Source organism: Mastomys coucha, unplaced genomic scaffold (assembly GCF_008632895.1).
Source record: "Mastomys coucha isolate ucsf_1 unplaced genomic scaffold, UCSF_Mcou_1 pScaffold13, whole genome shotgun sequence".
NCBI lineage: Eukaryota > Metazoa > Chordata > Mammalia > Rodentia > Muridae > Mastomys > Mastomys coucha.
In genome coordinates, this window is record NW_022196895.1 from 77,471,966 (window position 1) to 77,483,090 (window position 11,125).

The 11,125-nt window shown below is 44.3% G+C and overlaps 1 long non-coding RNA gene across 1 annotated transcript; it reads right to left on the bottom strand.

Moving 5' to 3' along the window:
* Positions 1-9,527: 9,527 nt before the first annotated feature.
* LOC116087745 lies at positions 9,528-10,889 on the bottom strand. Its single transcript, XR_004117611.1, has 2 exons — positions 10,429-10,889; positions 9,528-9,857 (listed from the first exon to the last, which is right to left on the bottom strand). It is a non-coding gene; the product is annotated as an uncharacterized LOC116087745 (long non-coding RNA).
* Positions 10,890-11,125: the final 236 nt, after the last annotated feature.

An 11,125-nucleotide genomic window follows, 5' to 3' on the forward strand; every position in this document is an offset into this window, starting at 1 on the left:
TTTAACATATTGAAACGGTTCATCTTCCTTCAGTGGACTTTAATAACTCTGCCAGGTAAGACGCTGCGCGCCATGCTTCTTCATGTTGTCTCTCCCCCTCAACATATCTGTACTGATGGGCTCATCTAGCTAACTTTACGGCCTCGGTGTGTGGAGCCCAGAGAGCTCCATTATTACCATCATCAATAACCCGTTCCCAGCTCCCCTCCATTCCTCATGCCTTCTCGGTGCCCTTCCCCAACTAATAAGGGTGCTTTGCCACGATGGCTGATCAATACGTTCGGGCACCTGTTCCCTTTACTCACCTCACCCCCACTAAAGCATGAGACAAAGGAACAGATATGATTTTGGCTAGATCTTGTGGAGGAACAAGAGACCCGATCTGCAGAGTGTCCCTTTGGGGCCAATTTACACAGATAACCAATTTTTACCACTGGGATTCATCTCTGTTTTGCTCCCCAGCCACGATGCTTGGGAATAAACACAGACCTCAGTGGGTTTCTCCGTTATCCAAGCGTTACTATAACCATTCCACTTTAATGTGTATATCAACAATGAATGAACTGTAAGAAGACTGTAAATACTTTATATATAAAAGCACCATCGTGCCTGCAGATCCCGAATCCTAATTTTGGTGTCTCCATTTGAATTTTTAACTGTTCTCATTTTTTTTTTTGTATTAGAACAGTAAAGGTTTTGATTTTGTAATTATTTTGACTACTGGATTTCAAATATATCATGAGCTGAATTATCAGAGGTGGGGTATTGAGCAGAACACCAGTGTGAACCAGCCTGTGTGCTGAAGCAGAAGGACCTTGTCTCTTGTATACACGTGGACCAAACTAAAAGAAACTCTCCAAAGGTTTCCAGTACAAACTAAACTGATAAGGTGTATTAAAAATGTGTCAGTCTCGATTTTAACGTTGAGAGATAAAACATTCACTATGATACTGTCAAGAGAAAATGCTGCAGCCAAAACCCTGGCATTTCCTCAAAAATCCACACCCCAGGGCAAGGCAGGCTGGGATTGTCCTTTGTAACTCTTTTGGACGAAGCTGAATAATAAGCCGAGAGTCTCTCCAAAACTCACAGCTAGGCAGAGACGTAGCAGGTCGGATGCTGTTCTTGCCAGCGTGCCTCACCATACATTTGAGGCTGTGAACACCACACCCCCCTCCTATATTTTGGCTTTCTGTTCAGATCCAATCATAAATTATTATTTACAACCGTTACAGTGTCAAATAGAAAAAAATCACTAATCGAAATGAAGAATATACATAGTAGAGAAAAGAGCCAGTTTTTGGATTATAACTTTTAAAACTGTGCACCATAAACCTTTTGTGCCAACAAACTTTAGTTTGTCCTTTTAGGAGGCATGAGAAAAAAAAACAAGAAAGATGATTTCTAAGCTAAGGTGTGTTTATGTCGGTTGCTGTTCGGGTGAATTCTTTAAAGTTCCAGGTTTACTGAGTGCTCTGCATTTTTTAAATCAAAATTTACTTTTAGCTTTTTTTTTTTTCCAGAGAAGTCTTTTGGGTGCAGTAAGAATGGCTTCAGCTCTGGTCACATCTGCATAAAACTACAAAGAAACAGGAGAATGGACTCTGGCCACTGTGTGGTCTCAATGTAAAGACTGTGGCCGGACGGGGTCTATGGACACTATGCTTGCAGTCCCATGCATAGGTTTAGCCACAAGAAAAATCATACTGATTTCCAGGAATCCAAGAAACTCGTAAAATTGTGACTCCAGAGCTATCAAGGAAAAGGAAAGAGTAAAGCAAATTTTTAAAATGATCTGTTTAAACCACACAGACCAATCATACGTCATCATTGCACAGCGGAATCCGTTTCCTGCTTCGCTCAGCTCTCCTCCCGTGTCGTCCTTCAAAGCGGAGGAAAACAGACAGATCTGCTTGGAGGCTCTAGAGATCAGGACCACAGTTCCCCTGTTTAGGGAGCTCATCTTCGTGAAGCCTTAGTAACAAGAAAACATACACAGGAAAAAGCCCCGCCTAGTGCCTTGATCCTGTGCCAGGATGCAAAATTCACAACTCAAATTTTGATTCACTTTAGGAAGTATTATAAATTAAGTATGGAAATTTTATATTCTGTAGAATAAAGCAATTTCTAAAAATAATACCTTAGTTTTTAGAAAGTCCACAAAAAGTCAAGATCTAAAGAACAATCAAATATTAATTTAGCACAAAATATAGGACTTATTAAAATGCAGCAATTGCTTTTCCTCACATATGCTTATTTATTTGTGTCTACTTTTTAATTTTAGATAATCCTTATTTATTGGTTTACTCAATATATATGAGATGCGAATGTGTGCTTCGATGAATATTCCTCGTATGTTAAAAGAGCTAACAGGGAATTCTGGCCCGAAATTAATTGTAAACACTAGCAGTAGCTGCACTTCTCTCTGCTCAGTGTTGGCCGGGAGTCCAACCACGCCAGCTTCTTCTGACGGGGAATTGTCTTTCCCCAGTGGAATGTCATAAAATCACATTTTAGCTGTTCCAAGGGTCAGGCAGGGGTCAGGATTTCCCCATTGTTTTTGATAGGGGACAACATGGTAGAGTTCAGAGTTCTCCTACACTGGAAGGAAGGGGCCGAGGAATCAAAGTGTCATCTCCCTGCCTGAGGGCACAACGGATGCACTCTTTAATATTTCGCTGTAAATGGCACAGATATCTAAGGTGTGTCAAGCTCGGCACTCGCAGTTCACATGGCTTGCTTCACAGTCCAGTCTTGCTGGCAACCTTAAAATCAAGCTGAAGCTGGGTGGATTGAGAGGGAAAGATTGTAACACTACAGGATCTTTATCCTTAGAACCCTGAGAAGTATAAGCCACGAAATGGTTAGGAATCTATGGGCAGTGTGTGTGTTTATATGAGACATCTTCCTGCCTGGGTTAGAATATCTGACAGCTGTCCACACCTGGGTGCCTAACACAGAAGATAAACATGTATTCTTTCAGAATTCGGCAGAAACCCCATATGCCCACGATAAAATTGACATGGATAATTACTTTCATCTTCTGTAGCATTATCTGTGCGTGCAGAATTCAGAAGATTCTTGAAAACAGCCCTAAGATGGCCTTTAAAAGAACTGGTGAATTAATTAAAAGGGCTTGTTTCTCCCTTTGGGGGAAGTTCTCATGCCCATACAGTAAATCAGTCCTTGAGGTGCGTTGAAAAATTCTAAGCAAAAAGCATCCTTAGTTCTGGGGCTTGTAGATGCCAGGGCATTTCTCATAAGAGGTGGACTTGTTTGACAGAGCACACTGGATGATCTCAGAAAGAAAGAAAAAAAGGAGAAAAAGAAAGAAAGAGAGAGAGAGAGAGAGAGAGAGAGAGAGAGAGAGAGAGAGAGAGAGACCAGCCACAGCTGCTCCTGCAAGACAGCTTGTCTGTCGGCTTCCTGGGCCAGGACGGGACGCATAGAGCACGCCATACTCTAAGAGACACGGGAGGGATTTCAGGGTTGATTTTGTTCCCATTCAATCATTAAAACTACAATAACTCACTCTTCCAGACAGCATGCCATAAAGATCCTCCCATCCTCCTGTGCGGGCTTTCTGCAGTCATTCTTCCTTCTGGACCACAAGCATCCTTCCCCTCCCTCCCTCATCTAACTGTGTGCTCCAGAGTAGTTCTCACTGACTGCAGTGACATCTACTGCTGGCAGACTCACTTTACCTGGGTATGAGGCACAGCCAGGGGAACCTCATAGGAAATCTGAGCTAAGCATGACTCTGAGATGCAATTACCCCCGAGCACCAAATCCCATTCCTGGACTGCTTCTGAACAGGAAGCCAGCACAGTGCACCAGGGTCCCTGGGTTCAGATCCTGGCTACAGGACAGGCAGCATCCCTCGAGGAATCAGTTGAGAAATTACCTCTTCTTCCAGTTTCTCTTTGCTTCACAGGCCACCCTCCAGTAACGGCGTGCCTATGTTGCAGTATAAACCACCACCTGATTAAGAAAATAGTTATTCCAATTGCCATGGCATTTGATGATGAGCGGTGCCTCTCCTTTTAACAAAAGAATGCTAATTTTCTCTTGGAGCATCTGTGACCCATTCACACAGCAGCTCAGTGGAGATATTATTTTAAATCATGATCTTTGTTACCTTCCCCACCTTAAGAAATGCCAGCAAATATTTACATTTGAGAACACGATTGGAGAGATGCTGCTTCTTGGAATATTTCCCTTGCCAATGGGCAAGGCTGTGTTTGCAGCCAGCTTTGCAGCCAGCTTTTCCTCTTCGAGTGACATTAAAAAAAAAAAAAAAAAAGTCCCCAGGATCTTGAACTTTGTTGAAATAGTTTAGGGACGACCCTGCAAACTTTGTGCTGTAAAGCACCATGGTGACTCTGTTTTCTCTGTGACGGCAATAGCACCTCCCCTCCCCTCCCAGCCTGCTAGACAATTTCAATTCCATGAATTACTACTGAACAATAATCCAGCATTAAGGGAGAAGGAAGAATTCTCTGTGAACTGTGGGTCTTAAAGAAACTCCACGAGTAATATCTGTAATCATGTGACCAGGGGGCTCTTCCTCTGTTTTGATTTTGAAGAGAAAATCAAAATACAGAGAAGCCCCTGTCCAGCTCATTTTCTGCTATTTTGTAAGCTCACACATATTCGAATGTGTGCATTTTATGTGTTTAGCATAAACGAGGCATGTATAAATCTAAGATATATAAAACAAGAGCACTAAACACAATTTAAACACATAATAAGGATTTCATTTTCCTCAGACAGCACATGCAATTGCAACCATGAAGATGCTCATCAGGCTCTCTGGAATAACACGACTGAGTTTTGAATTGCTGTCCTTAAAGCTCTGACAATGGGAACAAAGCACCACACCCATTAAGGGAGTCACAAAAGTTGAAGCCGGAGAAGTTGTTCTGAAGAAGCAGTTATTGTCTGTTACTCCATAGTGCCACCGCATGGAGTGATATTTGAATATAACTCAACTGCTTCCTACTCGGGGAGCAGTCTGTTAATAACACTAGGGATAGTTACAGAAGGCAGCAAAGAGGGATAGCCAGCCTTCTCCCTGGCGTGGGAAATCCAAAATGTTGCCTCATGAAAACAGAGATATCCCGTTGCTCAGAGCACAAATGCACTGTAGTAAACACGAAGCCACCACCGCTCTATTCCATCAATAAAAGGGAGCCATTTGGTAAAAGGATTCATTACACATTTTCTATTTAAATCAGTTTATAAGAACCAGATGTTAAGCTTCCCTTGATAGGAAAGGAGGAATTATAAATGAATTAAACTGATTTTTTTTTAGTCAATCTCTTACTGTCCCCTCGTTGCTACACACTGGAGTCTCAACAATCACCTGGATGTACACTGTTCTAATATTAATGCCAGTGCCTCTGTCAGCTCTTCTCTGAGATGCATGAAAAACAAGGAAAGCCCTTCAGATTCAAAGCCTGCTTTTTGTTTTGTTTTTAATGCAAACATACAGGGGTCCCAAATCACACCAGCTAGAGAATTTCAGGGTCAAAAATCTGTGCCTAAGAAGAACATCTATAAAAATTCAACCCAGTCTTAAGTTCTGTGCTTTAATGAAGCGCTTGTGGTTTCAGATTTTCACGACCCCTTATCAATTGGCTGTTAAATATAAATTACAGTTCCATCAAGTTCGAGAGCTGGTTTCTGTCCGTGCATGGAAGGGGCTATCCTTGTGAGGGTGCCCAAGCCAGCCAGGAAATGTATTTCATTTCTCCCCCTGGGCCCTGCACCCTGCATGGCTTGCCACTTACAGAAGCTGGCCCTGGTAATTGTCTATAAAGGAGCTTTAATTAAATGCTCAACCTGGATGGTCTGGCCAGAAGCTTTCCTACTCAAACATTTCCAAAGAGCAGGGCTTACAGTAAGCTACAGGGAATGGGAAGGGAAAGGGACCGACGGTGCTGCTGCTGTCCCTAGGAAGGGCCCTTGGAACTCAACCTTAACGATCTCTCCTCCTCCGTTACCTAACTTCAACACTATTTTTTCCTTAGACTGCATTAATGAATCCAATAAATAAAGCATTGTATCACCCATCCGGAATGGACATTAATTTTAGAACAAAACATTAATCAATTTAAATTTATGTACTAATGCAGACACAATCAATTTCAACTTCTTATGACAATTAGCAAGGCTTTTGCTACATCTCTAAAACACACTGACCCATCAATTATGGTTTGCATCAAAGTAATGCTAATGACACTGCCTCAGTCCTTGGGCTGTCAGCGGCCCACCCGATTGGTCAACGTGGACGCAGCAAATCAATTAATATAAATTATACATGCATGGAAAGATGGGTTAATATCATAAGTTAATTTAATTAATTGTGTTTGATTAAATGAGGTGCTTTCATTAGCCCACTTAGCCACGAACCATATATACATCATCATAATCCTTTTACAAGCTCAGCCACCCAGACACAGGCCTGACATCCACAGCATATTCAAATCGCCAGGCCTCAGCCATGCAAACCTCCCTGCATAATTAACAGCTAAACGAGCTGCAGTCACTTAAGCTGAAGAGAAAACTGTTCCCATCAACCTCTCTGATACTGTTTAAATTGAAGATGTCACGGGTAAAACAAAGGTGAACAGACGATGGTAATTAAAAATTAAAAAGGACAAGGGGGAATTTTCAGCTAATGGAGGCAAAGTGGAGACAGGACCAAGGTTCCTGCAGATGCAAGTGTGGGTGTCAGGTCACCCCGGGACTTGTCCTCCCTGGGCAGGGACATCTGCAGGAATCAGGGAAGATGGACCTGGGCGTAGACAGGGAACAGAGATGAAATCAAGAGCCACTGTATCGGGAGCAAATGAAATTACAACGTGAGGCTGGCTGAAGCTGCTTCCCCATTACCTTGTGGATTCCACCACATAAGGTGGGGCATCCTGTCCTGGAACTCTGAGCACCGGTTATGTCCCTAGTCACAGTTGTGATGTCAAGTATCAAACAGTGCCTATGGAGGGGGCGGTGGGGGGTGGCTCACCCATCCTCTGAGCATAGTGTTCATTAAATGGATTTTTGTTCGGACGATGTGGCAGAACCTTGACATAAAATATAGGGGTGTCTGATGGAAGTTATTCATTCCTTCCTGGTTCGATGCACAACCTTCCAGGGATGGTTTTAATTCACACTGCTTCCCAAAGTATAACAAATGGCGCAGCTGGGCTGCAGAGGCAGCCTGTACAGACCCCAGGCCTGTACTATAGCTCCCAGGAATATTCTGGGCACAGCAATGGTGGAAACCTTCTACAGGCCGTGACTTCGATGTGGGGCTGAAAGCAGGAGGGTGGCAGGTATAGCAGAAAAAGTAAAATTGACCACACACAAGCTCCCACCATGCGGAGGCCAGTGTGATTTATCCGTCTGTTACAAGTGGTCTCCCTTCCTCATTTCAATGTGGGTGCTGCAGCGCATCTGCAGCAAAATGATGGACTCTTGACAGAGGCGCATCTATGCCAACTGCAGGGAAGACCAGCATGCATGTGGTCATTACCATAAGTAACAGGACTTCATAGAAAAAAACCATAAACACTGCAGACAGACAGTGCCTATCCACAGATGTATTCAATTACCATTTGCCTGAGAGACAGGCCCACAACTTGAGGGAGAGGAGGCAGAGCAGACTTCATTATAATTTGTTTTGGCAGCAAGAAATGGCTTGTTCCTTCCTATACCAGCTGGGGAAAGATCTCCTACTTCTATACAGAAGAAAAACTTGATATGAATGTAAATTCTGTGTGTGCACATGTCCGTGGTGTGTCTGCAAGAACAGGAAATACAGCTAACAAGCTTGTATGTCATTCCCTATGGCAAGCTGCTGCTGCTCTGGCAGCGTCAGCTGAATCTCAGGCTCTCTCCTAGGAAAAGAGTCCTTTCTAGCAGAGATAACGGTGTCCAGTCGCTATTGGTGAGGTGTAGCCCAGCCACCAAACTTCTGCCTCTACCTCCGGCTGCTGCGTGGCCTCACGTTGTCCTTTGGTTATCATTTTCTTCTCAAGAGAGAGTTTTACACTCCTCTCGTTGTGGTGCTTGAGGTTTATATCAGCCAGCTAGTAAGTGCTTGTAACTATGTCATGGTCAGTCTCAAAGGCATGTTGTGCCTTCCTTTATTATCGTTAGCCAATAGCTTACAAAGTTTCGGTCACCCTAGGAGAAGAGAACATCGTTTGTGTTCTAGTCAATGTCACTGTGTCCAGTGCATGACTCATGTACTCTGTGTTACGACTAGCGATTTCACAGACCTCCTGTGGGACTGGAGAGATGGACAGTGGGTAGGAGCCTGTGCTGCTTTCCCAGAGGACTTGAGTTTGGTCATCAAATCTATGTGAGGGGCGGCTCATCACCACCTGTAACCCCAGCTCCAGAAGAATCTGACTCCTCTGGTCTCTCCAGCCACGTACACTCATGCTATCCTATCTCTCTGTCTCTCTGAATCTCTGCCTCTGCCTCTCTCTGTCTCTCTCTCTCTCTCACATACACACACATACACACACACACATTCACATACACTCATGCTATCCTATCTCTCTGTCTCTCTGTCTCTCTCTCTGTCTCTGTCTCTGTCTCTCTCTCTCTCTCTCTCTCTCACACACACACACACACACACACACATTCACGTACACATAATTGTGATTTTTATTTTGAAACTTGGACTTACTATGTAGACCAGGCTGTTGTTGAACCCAGACAGATCCCCCTGCCTCCTGAGTGCTGGGACTAAAGACATGTGCCACCACACTTAGGTGATGGATATTTTTATTAAGGAACCTCCCTGTGATTAGAGCCTCTGTATCCATTTCTGTCCTCTATTTGTAGAAGGCTGTCTGGGTGCTAGAGACAGGCTTTTGAGCATGCCAGAACCAGCCGCTTCCCAGGATCTATTTTTCTAGATGTCTAAGGTTCCAGAGCCTCAAGCCACGTAGATCATCTCCTGCCTTGGCTCCCCTTTTGCCTGCAATTATTGCCGTGACTCGGTCTATCCATGAGGGCAGACTGGTAGCCATCAGGGTAGAGGAACAAGCTGGACACCCTCTGCCAGTAATTGCATGAGGAGAGTCATATTTTGAAAGTTAACGGATCTCCTATTTATCGAGGACTTTGCACCTCAGAACTACAGCCACATACATGCAGCACTGAAGTATGTTTGTTCCTGTCTTTCTTCCTCAGTAAGCCATCTCCACAGCAAATCATTAGTGAAAGATTAAATACGTTTTTGAATCTAGTAATAAACTGGTATATAGACGCCAGAGCAGATTCTCTGGGTACACTGCCAGCTGCTCCGTTCTACCTCTGTGTAATGTCACAGGAGTGCAACATTGCTGGGACCCAGGACACAATCCTCCCACCAAGAGCTTTGAGGGGCTCACTACAGCCCAGGAGAACCTCATATTTCTCAGTGAAATAAATCAAAGAGCAAGCATTGCAGTTTTGGGATATATGGTTTGTTAACTGACCTTAAAGACTTGGAGGAAATTACTTGTGCATTAATGTTTAGATTTTACTTTTCATTATGCTGTAACCAACTACCAGAGAAAACGACATAGTGGGACAAGGGTTTATATTGGCTCCCACCTGAGAGAACAGTCTGTCCTGAGGGGCAGGCAGGGCAGAGGGAATAGCTTGTGGTTTGGCAGCAGGTTTGTGAGCCAGCTTGCGCAAACTCAGCTCACAGCTCTCTGAAGACGAGGAGGAAGCAAAAGCAGGAAGATACATGGAGCCAGCGGTAAAGCTCAAGATTTGTGTCCACCAGGCACTCCTTTCCCGAAGCCAGGCCACATTTGCACTTCCACAACTTCTCCAAACAGCTCCACCAGCTGAGGGGAAAACATTCAAACACAGGAGGCTGTGGGGCAGGGCTGTTCATTTCACACCTAAACCTTAACAGCTCCTGGTTTATTCAAATGATAAAAATCTCTGAAACATTTCTCAAAGAAGCATGCAGAACCTGTGTGCTTTTCAGTTGTTTTTTCTTTTTAAATTGGATATTTTCTTTTCTTTCATTGTTTTTTTTGTTTGTTTGTTTTGTTTTGTTTTGTTTTTCGAGACAAGGTTCCTCTGTATAGCCCTGGCTGTCCTGGAACTCACTCTGTAGACCAGGCTGGCCTCCAACTCAGAAATCTGCCTGTCTCTGCCTCCCAAGTGCTGGGATTAAAGGCATGTGCCACCACTGCCCAGTGGATATTTTCTTTATTTGCATTTCAAATGTTATCCTCTTTCTCAGTTTCCACCCCCCAACCTCCATCCCATTCCCCCTCCTCCTGCTTCTATGAGGGTGTTGCCCCACCCACCCACACACCCACCCATTCCTGCCTCCCCACCCTCACATTCCCCTACACTGAGGCATTGAGCCTTCACAGGACCAAGGGCCTCTCCTCCCATTGATACCTGACAAGGTCATCCTCTGCTACATGTGCGGCTGAAGTCCCTCCATGTACCTCTTGATTTCCTGCACCAGGTGTTTATGGTCGGTTATGGTACTGACCTACCAAAAGCCATCTGCATCAGACACTTCTCAAGATCTAAGAACTGCTGGTTTCTCAAGCAGCCCAGAAATCAGGTCAGTAGGAGAAACAGTTTGAGATGAAGCAGCAAGGCTGTCTGATTGTTACTGTAGTGCCAAGATGTGTGAGGAGCAGAAAGTTCTCCGCTTGAGTTCCGGTAGGCAGCATCCTAACGCCTCTGTGCGCCCGTGTGTGCCTCTCGGGCTGTACTGAGCTCAGGTTCCTACCCAGCAGGAGGAAGGCAGACAGCTGTACAAAACCAATGCCTATATGAATTCCAACTAAGATCGCTGAATTAAATCTTAAGATTCTTGAATGCAAGATACAGGAGAGATTGTGGGGGAGGAAAACCTTCATCCCATCTGATGTCACCATAACAAGCAGCTGAAAGGAAAGGTTATGCAAATGAGCTTTTGTGATGCGCATGCTGGGACCATAACAGGGGCAGCTGTGTGGGGGCAGTCTGTGCAGGCATGAGCAGGAACAGTAAATTTTGGTTCCTGTCTATAGTGTAAGATGCATTCAGCTGTCCTTCAGAGCTTACGGTTTTGCACTTAAACAGACAACCTGGAAGTTTGCAG